This window comes from Meleagris gallopavo, chromosome 3 (genome assembly GCF_905368555.1).
Source record: "Meleagris gallopavo chromosome 3, MGAL_WU_HG_1.1, whole genome shotgun sequence".
In the NCBI taxonomy this organism is placed as follows: Eukaryota; Metazoa; Chordata; class Aves; order Galliformes; family Phasianidae; genus Meleagris; species Meleagris gallopavo.
The window spans coordinates 52850595-52871832 of record NC_139406.1 but is presented as its reverse complement, the minus strand read 5'-3'; the positions used below and the strand labels follow the sequence as shown (position 1 = coordinate 52871832).

At 43.2% G+C, this 21238-nt stretch overlaps 1 protein-coding gene across 2 annotated transcripts in view; it reads right to left on the bottom strand.

Annotated features, from left to right (window-relative positions):
- The window catches only part of DTNA (dystrobrevin alpha), a 221221-nt gene extending 200194 nt beyond the window's left edge, over window positions 1-21027 (bottom strand). For both annotated transcript variants that reach the window (XM_085221029.1, XM_085221028.1), the window contains exon 1: window positions 20787-21027. The gene's annotated coding sequence lies outside the window, so the exon portion shown is untranslated. The remainder of the gene's footprint in view (window positions 1-20786) is intronic.
- Between the last annotated feature and the right edge of the window lie 211 nt (window positions 21028-21238).

The following is a 21238-nucleotide window of genomic DNA, read 5'->3' as shown; positions in this document are numbered from 1 at the left end:
TCTATGAAATCATATTCTATTTATGTTCTTGCCTATGTTTAATCTCAGTTAAAAACATTCCCTTTTCAAAATCACTGAGTTCTATTGAAGTGTTTTCTAGGGAAATACCATCACTTACTGGGAAAAGAATTACAGATCTAGAATAAAACTGGCAAACTCTAAAACTTTCTGAACAGTGCTCACTTCCAGGGCTAAGTGCTCAGTCTTTGTCCAAAGCAGAATAGAGCCCCGTGACCTGGAACTGTAGAGGAACTTCAGCAGTAAGGGCACTAGCAGCTGGAACAAAGTCAGTGCAAAGCAGTCTTGCCCAAGACCAGGAGGGAGGAAAAGCAAAATGGGTGCTAGAAGCATGCAAGCCACCTGGAAGGTTTTGTAGGTTCTAAGGTTTGAAAGGAAATTCATAATGGCAAATTTCAAAGCAGAAGGGGGAAAATAAGATTTGCTCAGTGGACTGTGGAGTAGGGCCAATTAAGTACACACACACGACGCTGTAAAGTTGCACAGTTTAAGTCAGATTATACACCTGCACTCAGAATCCAACTAAGGCAAACCTGATATATATTGAAAATAGATTTAAAGTCTAGTCAAATGAGAACATCTGAAGATTTCTGACAGATCTTGTACTAAGCTACTGTCCTTTTCCTGAACTAATGAAGTTAACTTGAACACAAAGCACAAAGGCATATTTGAAACCACTGCCTTGGCCCACATGACTGTGATAATCAACAAATTCTCTTCAACCGTATCAGAACAGAAATAACAGGGCAGCAGAAGCCAACACTGACTTTGTTACTAATGATGGCTATGCTGATAAGGACTATGGGAGCTCACACAAGCGCACTGCAGTTGGGAAATTGTAAGTTCTCCATCTGTCTGATGTATTCTACGAATGCTCCGGATAAACATGGAAATTCATGGCAAAATCAACATCCACAAAGGTTCTACATACTCTGCATGCTTCCATTCACACAGACCAGCCACTCCTTGCAAAAAGCGGCCTAAGAAATTAACTTTCAGCTGGCATGAAACTTTAAGCCATTGTTTGTAATCAGTCACTTCTGACACTGTTGCAAAAGTGTATTGCTTCAAAATGAACCAACTAACATTCACAATTTTATTGGCTTACTCCTAAATATAAACCAAACTTACCTGCAAGCCTGGAAGGGTTAATTTGTACATGCATGTATAGGAGGCTGAAAACAAACAGGTATTCGCAGAGTTCAAAGCTCACGATTCTAAGTCACATCACAGGAAAATGCAGAGAAGACAGAAATTGGTGGAATGAAAAAGTTAAGAAAAATGAATATGAGGAAATGAGTGTATTTTGACAGTATATCTATTATGCTTTGGAACATTTTCCCAAGGGAAGCAGTGGGAGCCCCATTTCTTCAATTATTTAAAATTAGACTAGCATAAAAGCAGTAAATGTACAGCACAATATAGAATAATTCTATATAGGAAGGGCAATGAAGTAGATGACTAATAAGTCTTTCTTTCTAACAGCTATGATTCATGCAAGTGCGGCTGTGGCTTGACACTGAAGCTCCTATGCATGGATGGTAATGTAGACAGGCTCTCATATGGAAAAGGCTGGAGGAACCAACTTCCCATATGCAATAAAACACAAATATGCACGTATTAAAGAGTCTGCCTAAACTCTATAGAAACATCCTATAAGGATGCTTTACTCACGATCCCGTCTCCCCAGAACAGTAACAGCAATACCTGTTTCATTACAGTATGCACGCTGGTGTTGTTGGGACAGAATGTTCTTAGCTAAGAGAATGTATTGGAACTAATTTATGAGCTAAGCGCTTTATTTGTAACCAGAGATACAAATTTCTGGTCACAGATTCCACTGTGTTCTACTTGAGTTTAATTCATTCTCTGTGCAAAGGCATATTTAAGAAAAACATTTTATTTTTTGAGTACGAGTTCAATATTTTTGGAGAGTAACTGAGGGAAAGAATTCCACTAGATAGTGATGCACGGGAATCACGGTGGATGCAGTACAGGGTAAATCATAAGTACTCATTTTTCCTTCTAATGGCAAAACACATACCAGAATCTAGTAATTAAATAATATTTTTTTCCTTCTCACGCTTCACAATAGCAGAAGAAAACTGAAATAACAGGAAAATCACTGCCAAGCCAAAGATGTTTACCCACTTAAGATTAGGGTGGAAATCCACGTCAGTGCCAACAGGGGTAACAGTTTAGCCAGGTAGATCTGAAATAATAACTTACCTTGATCCAAATCCCACATAGCTCTCTCATTTTACACTTTTTTAATTAACCCATACTATCACTGAAAGAGCAAAATAAATGAATAAATAAATGCTATAGATTTATTTTGACACTAACAAAGAAAGATCATTAGGACAGTACTACTGTGAAAATTTATTTATATTTCAAAAAAATGCATTTTAATAACATTTAGAAATAAAATCCATTAGAGGACCTTCAAAGCATTTTGGTCAGTGGACACCAATTCATCATTCAGAGTCTTCCAAGTTTCAGAACACAGTGATTTCTGACTTACAGAAACTGGGCAAAGTGAACCTATATATTTCATCTAAGTAAAAAAAAAAATCATAGCATAGGGAATTTAGGTTTTCTGTAACTACCTGTCTTGGGAGATGACCAGCCAGAGGTCACTTCTTAACACTGTGCATAGCACAGTTTACAAAACTTTAAGCATTACAACTGTCAGAAAACACTTTTTAATGAAAACTATATGAAGTTTCCATTTTTGCATTTTTCAAAAATGTTTGCCTTCAAAACACACTTTCTGCTGAGCTGACAGTGATCAAATGCTAAGCATGATCCTGGGTGCAGTGAGGTTGCAGAAGGATGGGGAAAAGGAGGTGAAGATACAGAGGTGGATTATTAAAGGCTCCCTCATCGACTGGGAAAATCCTTGAAGATCCACCTTCAGTTGAGATTATCAGGACAACCTCACCCATGCAAGATGCTGAATAACTCCCATGAAATCTTGATGTCCCATTACTTCTTTTGCCAGAGCAGGACCTGTTGATGTCTCAGCTCTTCCTACTAGTGTGTCTGATGCACTCTGTGCAGTTACTGATGTCAGTATGGGCGTGCAACTTTTAAGCGATCGTATGATCAAAGCCTTCAGTGGCTTCTCTGCCATTAGCAGGTCACTGATAAACTGTGTTTTCCTTCACATCTGACAGAGGGCTAGACATATATCACTGACATTTTCCTGTTGTAACTTTTAAATCTGATTTAAAAGACAATCTATAGCAATTCAGTTTTAAGCATCTCTAATAAAGCACAGCAGAAATGATTTGGTATTAGATTTTCACCTGAAGAGGCTTAGGAAAAGCTTTTCTCAAAGCCACTTTATGTGTCCCAGAAGAAGGTAGAGGTGTTTATCCCAGGCTCTGAGCCAGGCAGGATGACACACACAACACGCACAGCATAATTTCCACTGAGTTACACAGCACAACTCTTTGCATAAGGTTAGTGCCACCACAGACTGCTAGTCCTGTTCACAACTATCCATTGTTCAAGAGCATATTTCTACTATTCTCATCATTAAGTTAAGTATAGTTGAAAAGATAATAATAACTATACATTCTTAAAAATGTTGTCAAGGAAAAAGTAGTTCAAAGGGAACTTAAGAAACTGTTCTAAAATGTGTCAGGATAGTCTTTCAATGTATATGTTGTGTTTTCAATTGCTAAGAATTTTACTAGCAAAGGCCAGACAGAACATGATCTCCAATGTGTCTTACCCTCCTTCATTACATTTACAAATCTCATGCATATTTCAGTTTTGCTGCTGTACTCATGATGCGAGCTCATCCCAGAGGAGCACAGGTAAATGCTGCCCTCATGGCAGGGTCTGAAAGACAAAACCTTCTCTGCCAAGAATGAAGCAGACTTGGATGCGAGGGAGGAAATACAGAAATAATCAATCCCTTCATTAAGTCTCCCCATTAAGCCAGCCTTTAACGTTTTCTGGAGCAACACTGGGTGTGCTCCAGACATGTGCCAGCCATGTGATGTCTCTCGTGTTTGTGAACAATGACAGACTGGCAATACTGATACGGGTCAAGTTTAGTACAAGCTCTTCCACGCTGCTCTGCCCATGCACAGCAGCTCTCCCTGTTCTCTGACTCCTAATCCAGCCTCGGCAAAGCGTGGAAGTCACAGGAGCTTCCCTCTTCGTCAAATACTGAAGAATGTCATTCATCAGACAGACTTTTTGTCCTGGTGCAGGAGCCAAGGATAAAGGCAGAATGAAACCCAGCACATCAGTTCACTAAGCCTGTTTTCAACTCTCTCCTTGAATATGTTTTCCAAACACACTTCTATGATAATTCTCCGCAATTCAAACTATCCTATTCACAACACAACTCACAGGAAGAGTTAGCAGTGATTTTCTCTTGCCTTCTAAAATACGATAATCATTTTTTGGGTTTAGATGCCCTGTGAGTATCCAACGATCCTTGAAAACCAAAGTGATTCCCATTTTCAGATATACAAGCTAGAAGAAGAGGAAGGAATACATTTATGCTATAACTTCTTCAGCAAAAGTATGAAAATATCAGTGAGCACTCACTGATGTAAATTGGCTCTGTTACACTCCAACTGAAAATCTACTACTTTTGCTCATAAAACTGGCCCATTTGTTTGGCCATGCTTGTACTTGAACCAGGACACCATTCTTCTTACAGTTCAGGGCAGGCAACAGCACCTGACACCACAGAAACTTCAGCATAGCAGGAACAACCATAAGGAAGGCTTTCTAAAGCCCACAAACACAAGCGGGTTTTGTCAAATAACAAACATATTTTCTGTAATAGACTCAGCAGTTCAGAGAAGCATCTCTCGTGTCAACTGTCCACACGAACCAACTCTCAAAAAGGGTCACACACTTCCAGTTCAGAAGGATGATCATCTTGTAGCAGCGGGAGAGCACAGTTTGCTGTGAAGGCACAGCAAACTCTTACCCTGGTTCTACTGCACGAGAACTCGTGGCTTAAAAAGACAGCAGTACGCGGGAATAGGCTGGCAAACAGAAAGTACCAGGATTCTTAGGAAAAGAGGTTAATTTTAATACATGAGCAACAGCAGCAAAGCAGAAGAGCAAAATCCAAAGAAGAAAAAAGAATGACAGATCTCAATTCAAAAAGGAAAATCCATGAATTACTTCTATACATTTTCCAGCCATCCAAAGCTTTCAGTATATTAGTATCAGACTTTTTCTTCTTTGGCTGGAATTTCGCTTTTCTGCTTTCTTTAATCCTGGCTTTTGCCCTTTTTTGGATCTAAATTCCTCTCATCTCACTTTCAGCTTCTATTGTGTTGCCCTAGAAGAAACATTCCTTGTTTAACAAGAAGAGCCGCAAAACGATTTTTAGCCCATTCCAGAAACAGCACTGCACTGGTTCCACCTTTTTTCTTTTTTTTCCACAAATTGCCTTTATAAAGGTCATTAAAAAGTATATATGATGTCCTACAACAAAAGAAAGCCATTCCATCAAAGAAAATGCTAATAGGCCTATAGCCACACTATGAAGATTGCAGAAATCACCACACTCTCTGTGCTTTACATTTATTTGCATGCATTCACTCATTTAGCAAGACTCCTTGTTGCAGCTTCCTGACATTAAGGTGAAAGCTGTGGTACCGGGGGATTTCAAGGTGCAGGAGGCGAGGCCAAGGCAAGTGAGCAGACCTTTCTGGGCAGTCCCCATAGAGGCAGCTCAGCTAGAAGCTGGGGGCAGCTCTAAAAGCCTGTCCGAGATCATCAGCTCCACAGGGTATTGATGAGATGTGCTTGGCATCTGGGGGAGTCTGTAGCTGATTCTGCCTTGCAGGAAGGTTCAGCAGCTGTGGTGTGGGTAGGGTCATTAGTAATGCTGCATTCATGACTCATCCTGTGGGTTATTCCCTTACCTACACACATGCAGACAGTGCTTTTTTGTTTCTCTGGGCTCCAAGTCGGTCAGGATCTGAAACCCAATTTTCTTGCATTAGTCTGCAAGAAAATTTATCAGCTCATTGTGATGCCCTTCTTCCACTTTGAGGTGATTGAGACTGTTTCCCCAGTTCCCTGCCTGTAACAACAGGAAGCACGTTTCAGGAGAGAATCCTTCACAACAAAGATATTCCCAGGTAAAAGTCATGCAAATGGTGAATAGGAGAGCCTCAGAAGAGAGGTGGTCAGCAGAACCAAATAGAACAGATGGAGTTTTACCAAGGAAGCACTGTATTTAACACTGCAAGCAGAAATTTTCCATCATCAAAATCCAAATAAAGTACTGCACTAAAAGCCAGGTTTGATTCACACAGGAAAATATATCACATTCAGAGCAGACTCTGTTTTGTATCGGGATAAGCTGTGTTATCTGAAGCACCACTCTGGACTTCTAATTTTGGTGCCTTGTTGAGTGAACCACGGGGCTGCTTTGGAGTAGTGCATTTACTCAGCATTAAACACAAGCTCCCCACTGGGTACAGAGGCTGCATGCTTCTGATACATCGAGTCAGCTGTATCTCTGGACTGAGCAGGCTTAGTGGGAGATATGAGGAGGAGGAAGAGTAGTTCTTCATTTTCAGGTAGAAGAAAATTTAAGTTCAGAACGAGGTGAAAAAAAAGCAGTGAATTCGGAAATGTTATAATATTTCATTTCTATTATGAATTCTAAAACAGGGAAATTCCTTATTCTATTCTCTATGAAACTCACTAAAGTAAGAAATGCCAGGCAGGACCAAATCCAAATCCATATGTTCTTAAGACTCACAAGTGTTTCTGTTAATTGTGTACAATATAACTCTATTTCTGATCTTTTTCAAAGATAAGATGTAGCAAATTGTTGTTTTTTTTCCTACCCTAATAACGTGGGTTTGGTTCTTTAAAGCTCTTGTGTTTTCTATGGGGAGTTTTTTCTTCCTCTCTTTTCATAACAGCTGCTTTTTTCTTTGCTTTGCTTTTGAGAACAGGCTATGCAATTTTTAGAAAATAAGCACTGCAAATGAATCATCAAATGATAGTAGTTAAGCTCCAGCCATTGTGGATGCTCCCACGGAGGGGAACACAAGGGCTTACTTAGGCGCTCGTACCATAGGGGTGGGTGACCTTCGGTACAGGCTGTACAAGCTGATGAGTGCTTCTGCTGCAATTACTGAAGGTTGCTAGCAGGGGCTTAACAACAGCATGGCATCGTGTGGAAGCGTGCTCACTGACTGCAGGCACATTTGGTCACCGTAATCTCCAGTGGTGATGAACACCAAAGGACCTGGAAGGAAAGCACAGGCCCCTGGGAAGAGGAACAGAATTACTGCCGGGCTCCTCGGGAGCTGCACAGGGTGCAGACAGGATGGCCACCAGCACCCAAGTTGGGATTGTGTTCCTTGCTCCCAACACAATCCCAGAGCCAGTATCCTCTCATAGAAAGAGAAACCAAGAGACTTTCTACAGCCACAAGTCATTTCTTGCATGTTCTACAACCAAATCCCAAATCTTGCTTTAGCTCAAAGTAAGCTAATGTAATCTTAAAGTCCTGCAGCAAAGCAAAAAAATCTTATTATGCCAGTGAAATCATGGCTGAGGTAAATACGTTTGGCATTTCTACTTTCAGACACTTGTAACAAATGCTGTCCTTTGGTCCAAGGATTTCACGTCTTGTCAGTTCAAAAGAGTACTTAAAAACAAACAAGCAAAAAATGTTCGCCAGCTATTTTTCATCATCTGAAGTACTGAGAAAAGAGGAAATAAGTGGATGAAGCATGGGTCTAAATATGCAAAGTCACAAATTATTATTTTTTCAGCCAGAGAAGCCTTCTCTCTATAAGCAGGGGCTTCTATAACCAGGGGCTAACGTGGTATTTGACTCATGCTAAAGCAGTTAGGACTGTATGCAGAGACTGCCACTGGAAGTCACCACTCCAAAAGTGGTGACTTCCCAAAAGCAGTGCTCCCAAAGTCTCCAAGATGTCATTTGTTTCTACTTATGTTGAAAACATTACTAAGAAAGGGAATTAACAGAAACATTTGTCATTTGACACTTATTATATACATCTAAGTCTGACAAAACCACATCATTACGTGCAATGGTGGCCAACATGCTCAGAGATGCAGCAGATAAATATCAAAGGAGACAATTTCACTTGGTTGGTAAATAAAACACTAAACTCACACCTCTTTAAGACTTGAAGTCCAGCAGTGAGAGAAGAGATGCCTGAATAGTCTCATACTACAAGTAGGAAACAGGTTCAACCTCAGTCAGATCACCAAGATGAACAGAACAATTCCCAACACTGTAAGTATTCCCCCTTCCTAAAACAAGGATTCATGCAGACGTGAATTCCACTCCACCTGAAAGAGCTTCTCATCACCTCAATGTACATTCTCAGTACTTTCACCTTCTAGTTATTTTTTGTGATACAGAGCAATTCCATAAGTTTCCTGGAAATTGATTACTGGTGTGGTTTTTTTGCATTACCATCATCTCCTATCTCGCTTTCTAAAATGCTAAGAAGTCATTCTGTCTTTGCACACATGTATGTTTTTGTATATTCAGACATTTACTTCCCTTCTCTGATGCACGTATAGTTTGATCCTGCTCCAGCTGTTTGTGCAGGGGGTTTCACAGGGAACACGCTCAGAGTCAGAGCAGATCCTCTAAGAAGTTCAGTGAAACAACATGAATTCATGAAGCTACACCTCTGCTGCTTAGGCTGTGTGTTACACAGTTCTTTTGCGTGAGGAGGCATAGATGATGCTCTGCACAGGCCTCCTGGACTGTGGTAGCTTTCTGCTGTACTTCTTGATAGGTGTTCCATGCATTTTCTTTTAAAAAGGAAGATTTAAAAATAGAGTTTGAACACAGAATAAATACAGAATAAACAAAGAGTAACAGAAGTTACCAAATGCTGCATTTTTAGAAGCAACTGCTGTAGGTGCTTCTGCTGAGAACTTGCCAAGCAGAAAAACACAATAATTAAAAAAACAGTTAATACAGATGCACAGACAGCATGGAGCAGAGTTTGATATATCAAAAACCACTTAAACACCTATCTGGTGACACTGGTGAATTGTGCATAGCATGCAAGAAGATGCTGCCATTTTCCAAATCAAAGTCTCATTAAACGCTCAGCTCTTTCAAAACAAGGGAGAATTTTCTCATTAGAAAGCAGTAAAGGTCCTCTGAACGCTCTAAGATTTCAGTCTCACTGCTCTTGTAATGATGCAACATATTCTAACAAATGGTTTTATACTTGAGGATTGCATGAGTGTATGTTGGAGCTTCTGTTTAAAAAACATTTAACATTTCAGAAATTGCTCTCATGATTTATAAGGAACTACATTAAGTTCTAGACAAACACAGGCAGAAGTACGAGGTAAAACACCAAAAAAAAAAAAATACTCTTAATGAACTTCTGATCCCTGGTTAAAAGATTCTATAGATTTAGCCAAGCAGACAGCCAGAGGGAGCTTCACTTGTGTGGTTGCCAAAGACAAGTGTCAAAAGGAACACCTCTCCTTTTGGTTTAGGGCAAAGCAACACATTCTTCTTGATTACTACATTCCAAGTCCACCAGAAAAATGTAAACTGGCTCAGTATCTTGTAGTCAGTTCTTCAATGGAGACAGATCCACAAAGAGCTAACTATAATAGCCAACACTTGCTGTCAATTCACAGAAAGAAGTTGATAAAAAAGAAAAGCAAACAAAGGAACACTAGAAATCAAACACACTTTTCTCTACCGCCTAGAGCTTCATGAGAATCATCCCAATGGATGCTGACAGTTTTGGATCAGATCAGTTTGGATCTGATGAATCGAGTTTATCTGTCTGTAGCTTAGCAAAGATAAATGTGTTGATATCAACTAATTGGGGTGTAAATCATAGCACCAGTGGCACAATATTCATTGTGTTTTTCTCTCTGATAAGCAGGGCCATAGCAAGACCTTTTGGAAAAAAAAAAAAAAAAAAGATATCAAATTCAACTGCCCTGACTCGGCTGCCTTACAATCAGGTGCTATAACCTCTGCTCTCCCTTCTTGCATCTTGAGAGGGTCAGTGTAGCACAAGACCCACGGCACCAGTATAAACAGTATGCTTCCTTTTAATTATCTCTGCCTGAAATAAAAGCAAAGTCTTCTGGGCAAACAAAATGTGACAACAGTGACAACTTTCTTGCCAATGTCAAAGGAATGTCAGCTCCTGCACCCTGCTCTGTGCTGGCTAAGTCTGCCTTTCCCAACATCCGGGGCAGCAGTGCCACTGTTCTCAACCTGCAGGAAAGAAAGCCACACGTGGACTGACAGCTTCTGGTCAGCTCCAGACAACCAGGCCCAGCTGGTACATTTGGCAGCAGCTTTCATTTCTCCCTCTATTGCATAATCTCAAGGTCTTGCTAAACGCATGTCCGTGAAGTATGGGAAATTTGGGTTTCAAGGACAAATCTCAGCAGCTGAGTAGTAATAAGAGATTGACTCATAGGCATAAAGTCTGTCAGAAGAGACAACTTGCGTTTTTAAATATTTTTGCTCAGTTTTGAGCAGCAAACAACAAAGAGAAAATGAGAATACTAAGGTTTCTGCTGGTGATATTTTACTCCTGCTCCTTTTCTTCCCCCTAAATTTTTTTATTTTCCAAAGCTACATCCTTAACTGACTGTTTACACTAAATGAGAGGTGTATTAAAAATACATAAACAGTAAATCATCAGAGTATATGCAAAATGGTAGACTTTAGAAATATTCACTGCTAAGATCTCAGCTGTTAAATGTGGTTTGGTAGGCAAAAAAGACTGCAGCTTTTTTAGGCATGAGGAAATCCAAAGGATTACATCAAATCATGTTACAGGCACTGACAGATACAGGCTCTCAAGCAAAACAGCTGTCACTAAAGCTCCCACAACTGCTTAGAATACATGGCTCCAGCCTCCTTAAAACAAAAACCATGGGGAAAAAGGGAGCACCTTTAATCTATACACTAACTTCACAACAGAGGTGAGGCACCAAAAGCAATGCGAGCCATTTCTATGTCTATGTTAGCCAGCAAAGGCCCAGAGGCCACAACACAGCCTCCAACAAGTCTGCATACCTTAGCAGTGACTGCAGCCTCAGACATATTTTCAAGGAAAGCACTCACTGCTGCATGTTCATATCTCACTTAACAGCAAGGTGTTCTGGACACAACATAATGTCCTGCCTTCCAAATGTTGATGCTGTCTGAAATAAAGGCAATAAGCTCTGGACCAGCATCCAGTACCAATGTAGCTGCTGAGATGCTGCTGTGTCCCTTCCTTGGGCAGCTGTTAAAGCTGTCCCCACATATCTCCTGAGGCAACAGCAGTCTGCCACAGCCACAAAGGCTTTGCTGTTCTGCAGGACAAGTGCAAACTATTTACCGAGATTATTTGCATGTATGGTCAACATGCAGCAATAGCTGAAACAGGAGGGCTGCTTCCATCCAAGCTCCATGGACAGACAGAGCTTGAGGTTGTATAGAGGGAGCATCTCTGTGCTGAGAAAGAAAAAGAGAGGCCAGCATCAGGAGCGGCTGGGCTGGGTCTCCAGGAGGTAGAGCTAAGAGGGCACTGGATGGCAAGAAATAAAAACACTTGGGTCTAGGACATGCACAGAGATGACGGAAGGAAATATCACCTCTAAACCAGACTTTTTGCTGAACTTTAGGCTGCCTTTATGGCCTGACTCTGATCAACTTTGATCCAACGTTCATGTTCATTATATGGCACAGAGGGAAGTACCCTCACATCTAATGAGACTTAGCGAGTCTCAGTCCTCATAGGTATCTTTCAGACCTGGTGTAATCTATCTCTATGTTACAATAACAGTGCTGCCAACTCACGTAGTTCCCAGCTTCATTTCTGGCATAATATTTGCACAGTAATACTGACAAATACATATTAATGCCTTTAAAAGCCATTTTCACAGGAAATACAAGACAGAAGACAGATCAAGTTGTACTCATCTTAAATCTTTCCTGTTTATATCTTGCCCAGAGAACCTGCATTACTTACTGGCAAAAGGGTGCCCACTCTCCCTGCTCCTCTGAGGTCAGAGTTTTCGAAGTCTTTCTTCTGGTCCTTCCATTTGGCAACTTGGTGAACCCCAGAGGCATTTGCATTGATGGTGCAGGACTTAGCACTGTATCTGTCACTTATGGTTAAGCTGCTGCTGGGCTAAGCTCCCTTTTTTTTCTTTTTTTTATCCCAAGTGGTATTTTCGCTTTGAACTTCATGAATTTATACAGCGGTTTATCCTTTCAAGTATCTCAAAATTCTTCATAGGATCTACAGCACAGGAGGGCCTTTTTATGAGAGAGAGACACAGTAGGTTTCCATGCTTCGCAGTCACTGTAATGTAGCCCACTGCATCACTAAGTCCACTAACATTACATTAATTATATGGAATAGAACTTATGGTTAAGAAGCTGTGGTCATTTGTTCTGATAGTCAAGCACGTCATCAAAAATCTGACTGCTGACAACAAATCAAAAGTTTTATTATGCCCCACCACATGCTTTCATGCACTGAAAGAAAAAAAAAAGCCACAAATTGCAAATGAATAATTATCTTTCTACTTTAGTGTAAATGCAAGCAGTAATCATAACATGGTGCTTCCAGAACATAAGAAATGTAGCATTCCTTTTGGAAATGTAGTGGAGCATTACAAGGGGACAAATATTCTATGAAATGTAATATACCCTTCAAAATGTATTTTCTCCATAAGGAGGACTGCCTAGCCCACGATGCAGAGAAATGAACTAACGAGCTGCATTTAAGTTATCAACCTTGTACAACACTTATCTTTTACAGCACAAACAACTTTCATGCAGTCATCCATAATAACATCCATCTCATATGACTAGTTTAAGCAGGGGTTAAGCAAAAATTAGTGAAGTGTCTTTTAGAGTAGACTGATGACACCTTCACGAACACTGATTGCTTTTAAATCTTCTGTAGCTGTCTGAAGGAACAGAAACCACAGAAATAATAACTCTAATATTACAGTATTTGACAGTATGTATCACCTTTCATTGCAAAAGGTTATACAGAGCAGGGTGTGATGAAGTTCAACTTTCAATGTGCCTGTCTGCAGACTTGAAACATACAGCAACTCAGTGGCCTCTTCCCAGTGCCAGCATTTAACTGAGGACAAATACATCCCCACCTCAGCAGACTCAGTAATGAAAAGGAAACCAGTGTCCTATCTGCTGGCATAAACAGATACACCTCGACCCTGCTGCTCTGAGCATATTGGTCTTTTTAGATTTAGACTAGACATTAGGCATTAGGAAGAAATTCTTTACTGTGGGGGTGTTGAGACTCTGGAACAGGTTGTCCAGAGAGGTTGTGGATGTCCCCTCCCTGCAAGCATTCAAGGCCAGGCTGGATGGGGCTTTGAGCAACCTGGTCTAGAGGGAGGTGTCCCTGCCTACTGCAGTGGGTTGGAACTGGACACTTCCAACCCAAACCATTCTACGATTCTATGATTGTGCAGTAGGTATACCACAGCACTCCTACTGTAAGAAGCTTTGTCTTCTGAAATCTAGATCCTAAGAAATTACCTCATTATGTCCCTCCTTCAAAACGTTCCCAATTGCACAATCTTGCCAGGCAGGTCAGCCCCCACCAAAAGCTGGTCCCCTCCTTTGGGTCAGAAGGCCCTATTTGCACTGCTGGCTTACAAATGAACAAACTTGCAGCACCCCATAGCCAGATACAGTAGGCACAGATTACTGCACTGCTTCATCTGGGAGTCACAACAAGCAGTTACTGTGACTCCAGGTTAAATTCAAAAGGATTTCTTTCCCCCAGAACTTCTGTTCATCTGTTTAGTGCAACGGTCCTCAAACCATAAAGCTAAATCTCTACTTTTATATTGAGTGGGGAAAAAAGAAAAAAAAAAAAAGAACAAATTTCTAACCATATGGATGATCAAGACAGCTCTGAAGGAAGTAAATTGCTTTCAAAACTCGTTATGGATTTTGCTGAAAATCACAGATCCTTGGTTTGCCCTGTGGAGCTTCAGGACAACTATGTCCACAGACCATTCAGAGTTTTAAAAGGAGCTTCCAGTTGAGGATGTGATGCTATTCACCGTGCAATCCACTAGTGCTCTCTCCCAACGTGAGCTGGACTTTCAACCAAGTACCTGTGTGACTTGAAACAGCAAGGCTAGGCAATTCTCTGGCATGATAACGTTGGCTGAGGTCTCAAGAAACACAGGCTTCTGCAATCCAATCCCTTTGCAGACAAATTCATGTCACTTTGCTTTCTTGTGGTCCTTCTGCAGAGATGCAACTGACATCCAGTTCTTCGAAAGACCAATGCAGGGCAATGATTACTCAGCATGCACACCTATGGCAGCTGACTGTAACCCATGGAAAGGGCCTGGCATTTACTCACCAGCGAAGCATGCCCAGATTTTGGAAGCATTCGGGCTAGTACCTACAGAGAAGGTTTTGTTGCTTCCTGTACTGTAGATGATTTCTGTGCAACTCTCACTCTGCAAAGTATTTCCATACCGTAATTAATTCAAAATGAAAAGCATGAAATGCGCAGATTTGCACTGATCTCAAGCTGTAGTGAGCATCTTCGTAGAATCTGAACCGAAACAAGCTTCAAGCAGGTTTGTAAAGGGATTGGCTGCAGTAAAGCGTCATTCTCCACATTCTTGGAGATAATAACAAGGGTGCCTGGATTCAAAAGACTAAATAGCCTCCTTTGTTCATTATATAATCTGCCAAACAGCAAGCAGAGGGTAACAAGGAAAGCACAGATCTCCTCTGAGCAACTCTAGCACATCCCATCCTCAAAAGAAGTCTCTTTAAAGGCTCTTAGTTTTAAAGCTGTCTTCCACTTAGACATCTTTTTCCAAACAGAAAAGATCCCAATTTATTATGCCTGTACGTACAATATCTATATCTACGCATATGTATCTGCTTTGCTGGCTGCCCACATTCAGGTTCATCTGTTAGGCTGGCACACTGCCTGCTGAGAAGTTGGTCGGTCCGTTTCATTAAAGCGTAGCTGTCAAGCCATGATGGGCTTTGGTGGGCCGCCAAGAGCTCTGCTTTCTTCAGGGAGGCGAGCCTCGCTGGAGTTTGTGTTGAACGCCACATGGCCACGCTCATTGACACGCATGCCAAAGCAAAGAGTGTTTCAAAGAGGAAAAGAAAAGAGGAGAGCTGACTGCTGTTTCGGGCTGCGATCAAGACCTACTCTGTGGCAGCGATTATGGAGGGGACAATGATCCTGCAGCTGAGCACTGGCCAACCATCATTTAACTTCCACTCTGGCACCAAGCAAGTACAACAGTGCAATTGTGAGACAACTCAATAGATGCAAATTGCTGTTATACAGGACAATTTTGCGAGGCATAAGGACACAAACAAATGGCCTACAAAGACAGCTCCTGCAGTACTGACACTCATGAGGAACTACAGTTACCCAAGAACCAGGGGTCAAGATCAGAACAACATGCATCAGATCCTAAACTTAGCTTACATCTTTCCAGACAGATCATACTACCAAGTTGCTCTCACGATTCTCTGTTACATTTCTGATAGAAGCTGATCTTTCTTTCCTTATACTTTATCACTTGAAAACAGAGGCGAGTTGTGTTTTACTTCTGTTTTTAATCTTTTAATAATTACACTCCAGAAAACGTTGCATTACCTTCTTTTCCCTTTCTCCAGTGACCATTTTCTCCCAACCGAGATACGCCAACTGCTTAACGTGGCTCTTCTTTCTGGATGTAGCCAAAGCTGCTGGAAGCAGCTCACCCATTCTGTGAGATGCCAAGGTGAGGTGCAAACCAGTTCCACTCTTCTGCATAAACCAAGATGAACTGTTCAACGTGGTCTCATTGCTTCACTGGATCTATTTGCCCATAGGTATGACTAGCAAATTTCAGCACAAAAGCAGGAACTGCTCTATTCCCCAGGAATGCCCAAGGCCTTTTGCTCAAACCAACACAGTCAAACTTCTCTACAGAAGAGTTTCACCAGTTGGCTAGGCCTTGAATCCCACAGTCCACTGTGAGTGGAGCTGACCAGCAGGAAGAAGTTCCAGCTGAGCTTTTGAAAAGCTGTGGCTAACACTGAAAGACTTCCTTTTCCCTGTTAATTTTCATCATGTCACAAGAAAATCTTACATTATGATTCTTACATCAAAAAACAGTTTATAGAAGTTGCTGTCACATCACATTTTAATTGCTGCTACCTTTTTAGACAACAAAGCCAAGGCAGAATTTGTCAGCATCACAAAAGAAGAAAATCAAGTGCACGTCTGAAGTCTGAATTTCATTTTAAATAAAATAAGCAGAGACATCCAGACCACTACATGAAGAAATTCCACATGATTCTCCTACTTAATTTTCGTGGCTCTCCACCCCAGCTCTTCTGACATCTCTTCTAGCTAAGAAGATTTAAAAAACACCACCACCAACAAAAAAATTATTTGATTACTTCACTTCCTGGCACCATTCTGGTAGAGGATTTAACTCAAAAGAGCCTTTATTTTTGTACTTGGTACATAATAGAGTGAAATTCTGTTAAGTTGTAATCTCTGTTAAGTTGTAATACCCCTTTGGAAGCCATTCTAGCTACACAGAGCATCCATACACAAAAGCAGCCTCTGTATGATGTGAGATGCAGGTGAGGATTTCCTTGCAGGTCCTTGCAGCATATGCACCATACGTGCACTGTCAGTGGTACTTCTCATAGAGTCAGCATAGAATGGATACAGGCGGAGGAGATGACATCATACAATTAATATAATGGTTCTGAACAGCACAATGGAACAAGTATACTCTCCAGCAGAAACTGTAGATATGCTGCAGATAGGTAGTAGAGTTGCTGTGATCTCTTTTGCTTCACTGTGAGGAGGAAAATACACCAGGTCTGGATTTATATAATCATAAATAAGAAAAGGATCTGGCCCCATGCATTTCAGCCATGATTATCCTAAATAGTGGGGAAAACCCTGCTTCTGCTGATTTCAAGGGGACATGATGTCAGCTTGAAACTTCATGATGTTCCAGTTCTACAATAACTGAACCCAAACAAGCTGTATTTGAAAGTTTTCTTAGATCTCTGCATCCCTACATTTGAGATGCTCTTTTTCTCTGGAGCTTCCTAGTTTCGGTATCACTTTCTCCACCAGTGCAACCGGTCTTAGGCTTGTTGATCTCCACTCCAGGACACAAAGTCCATTGACTTTTCCAAGTTCTTGCAAGTGGCTTTGCATTTCATCTCAACTGCTGAGACTGCTAAACAGTCCATGTTGGTATCAGGTTTTAGTTCTCCACATGAGACATTCTAGAATGTATACATTTAGAGAATACAGTAAGTGTAGCTGCTACCTTAAAAACAAATAAAGTGCTTATGCTCAATCAGAATTTGAGGGGATTTAAACCCGAATTGCCACACCCTTCCTACATGTTTTCCACATATCAGTTTCCAAATTTAAAGCAATGTGAGAACACCTCTTTTTATTTCTGCAAGACCATTAACACCCTCTCCCAAAGGAATGCAAATGCCCGTGGTGGTCACAAAATGGTGACTGGTTACATCCAAGAGATATAAAAATATACAGATCAATACAGTTCTGCTACGCATTTCAGACAAAAACCTCATGTATTTTTTTCCAACATACTCTCTCCAGTGGCTTTTGTAATGAAACAGGAGAGAGAGACACTGCATTACACTCTTCCAGCCCATTATGGTTACTCCACACCTTTGCCACCTGCTTGCCTCCCCCTTCTTCCCCCCCCGCGACAGCTTTCAGCAAAAGCACAGCTCATGTGCTGTTTGTGCCAGTGGACAGAATTTCAAGCATGCTCCTAAATGATTATAAATGAAGGAATTTTCACGCTCTGTTAGCTTGAGAAGATGATGTTATTAACGATTACCATTCAAGGAAGCTCAGAGTAAGTGCCGAACTGAAGACACCTTTGACATAAGGCTTTGTTTTGTTCCTGAGAACAGCTGAGCGAGCAGTCTTAGCTCTCACTGTGTAACATATTCGAGGCTGCTGCCTGTAAGAAGCCTCATTTTCCTTAATTTAGAAATAACATTGTTTTCCTCTGGAAACAGAAACAAAGATGTCAGTCCACAGCAACGCCCATAGAAGTAATTTGGCACAAGCAGACACTGGAATGTATGAAGGTGCAATGTTGTTCTTACTCCTCTACTCCTGATCCACTTTCAGACTCTAAAAATGCTGACGCAAATCTACAATGCAGAAAGTGAAAATAGAAGTATGAGGTCATACTACTATTGGATTGGAGACAATGCAGGAAATGAACGCGCATTGCCTGGCAGACCTGATTTCCTCGGCAAGTTCACACGCCGCAGTTCCCCCTACAAATGCAACCAACAGCTCTGCACCTCAGTAAGGGGCAGGATAAGCTCTGTAAAGAAAAGGCATCCCATCATCTGTGAGTTTTTTTACTTGTGAGGTGCTCAATGAATGCAGCACAGCCAGAACGTGGATACAACACAACATCAAAGCCACAGTCCGAGGTCCGACTCATCCCTCCATCACACTCGCTTTGTGTCCCCAGGCTCCACATTCCCAAGAATCCCCTCTCCAAGGAAAACACAAGACCTACAGTCCACGCAAGACCTCCCCTCAACTACAATCCCCATTTGCACAGCAGAACTAACTGGAATGTAACATTGCCTCCCGTTTCCACTTGGTTGTTATACCTAGAGAGAAACACACCTGCAACTAATGTAAAGAATAACAATTTAGAACACAGTCATTAGAAACAACCTTGTGACACCTGATGACATAAGCAAACTCCCCTGTTTGAGAGAAGTCTTTGCCCATTGCTAATAGTGTGTATACCTGCAAGCTAAGATTAAGACCACAGAATGAAAGAGGAGATTAGTCACTGGAACAAGAAGTTTCCCAAGAATAGTTCTCATTCTAAGATCTAATTTTGTTTTCCTCACCAAAAGCTGCTGAAGCTGGAGAAAGAAACTTTCTGGGCAACTCTAAGAGTGGCATCAACTACTTTGTCTGAAAGGACACACTGTGTTCATGGCAGCTATTTCTGACTTTCAGCTGTACAAATATAAAACACCATGAAAGTGCTTTTCTTCTCAGTTTCGTGTCAGTATATATTCATTGATTTCAGTGCAATTATAACTGATTATTTGCCTGCCACGAGAATTAGATCAGTGCTGGCCATTAAAGGCTGCTCTGAACAGACTTAAGCTGAATGAAATGGATAGGAGGAGATCAGCTATTCTCTTCTCTGTGACAGCATACAACTGCAGAAATCAGGGAAATCATTAAGAGCACTGCGTCTTCAAAAGCCAAACAAAAAAAATCTATCCTTCACCTTCCTCTAAACCTTAACAGACTGCTATTCACCACCTTCCCATGATGTACTCTATGGGGCATTTTTTCCTGGTTTTCCACTGTAGAACCAGCAGGTTACCCCACCATACAGCAATCACAGCCACACACTTTGCTTTCATGATTAAGGTCTGAGGGACTTCCAAGAGAGAGCTGAGTTGACCAGGGTTGAGCTGGCATAGTTGAGGCATTGCTGCACATTCACAAGAGCACACTGAAGGCTGCCTGTGAAAAATGATTACACTGATGGAAGGCACAACATGCATAAGTTACCCACCTGCTCTGACCACAGCGCACAGGTGCCCAATTTTGTGCATTAACTATTAACATTGAATCGATACGGGAGCCTTCGTGCACCAACAGTAGGGTAAAACCCAAACACGTGTCAGCAGTATATCGCTTGGAGAAGAAATATGAAGACAAGCTGACAGCAGACACGGAGCTGGCTTTTGTCTCACGCTCATTTACTCTTGGGCAGCCAGACGCCAGCACAACCCAACTACCCAGCACCCACTGCTCTCCAGTTACCATCGTTCCATCAGCAGATAGGTGCCCAGCGGTGAGCACGCTCACTGGCAGTGGGTACGTGAGAGAGGCTACACCGCACAGGGATAAAAGTTAGGAAACCAGCTCAGCAGCCACGGCAGGGTTAAAATACAGCCTCCAAGCCTTTATCCCCTCACTACTGTACGACTGCGCCAGTACACCAACGGGAAGGGGAAGAGCAGAGGTGCAGCGTTTAGAAGTGAACAGAAAGTTACAAAACTTCCAACGTCAAGTTGTATTTAACGCCTAGATATACTGAGCTTGTGGCACCTCTTTAACACTTCTCCAGCTCTCCTTTCCACACCTCGAGGCCACCGGCACACTCCGCGGTTCATCACGCAGCACGTACCCCCTCCGATGCTTTAAATCTTATCTCAACACCCTCCACGCTAGGAAATGGAGGCAGCGGATAAACGCGGGGCTCACCCGTCCCCGCAGCCACCAACACGACGTAGCGCCCGGCGGCGGGAGCGCTGCCCGGGATGCCGCTCACCTAACTTCGCGGCAGGCGTTACGGGGCGCTCCCTCCGCCCGCCCTCCCGCGGGGCCGCACGGTGGGCTGCGAGCCGGGGACACGGAGGAGCTGCCCGCCACCCGCACCGCGCGCAGGCAGGCGTGTATGTCACACACATCCGTACGGTCGCACTCACGCACCCGCGCAGCCCCGCTGCCCCCAGCCTAGAGGGCGAGCGGAGCCTCACAGCCCCGCACGCCCCCACCCACCGCCGCCGCCCCGCGCCTGGATCCCGGAGCCCCTCGCAGAGAGCCGGGCGCCCACGGCCGCGCACAGGTGAGCGGCAACAGGCGCCGCCCCGCTGCCCGCGCTCCGCCGGCCCGGAGGGGCGAGCCGCTCCGTACCTGCGAGGTAGCGCCGCTCGGTAAGGTCACGGCGCGCCGCCGGCACGCGGCGCCGGGCGGGAGGGACGCCGAGAGCGGGAGCTCCGCCGCCGCCGCCGCGCACGGCGCCGGAGCGGGGCGGCCGCGCCGCGCAGAGGCAGAGGCGGCCGCTGCCGCTGCAGCTCCTGGCACATGCTGCAGGTGTCAGCGCAGGAGCTGCCCCGCCGCCCGCCCGCCGCGCCCGCCCCCCCGCTGCGCATGCGCGCCCGTCCTACCGCGCCGGCGCGGAGCCTCTGCGCCGGCGCCTTGCCGAGGACGAAGCCGTCGCGACGCCGCTGCCCGGCCGCGGAGCCCCCCCTCGGGGCCGCGCGCCCGCCAGCACCGGGGGGCGGGGGGATGACGTCGTGGGTGTGGGGCATGGGCGCGGCGGCGGGCGGCAGCCCGGGGAACGCGGCCCCGCGTCCCGCGGTCGG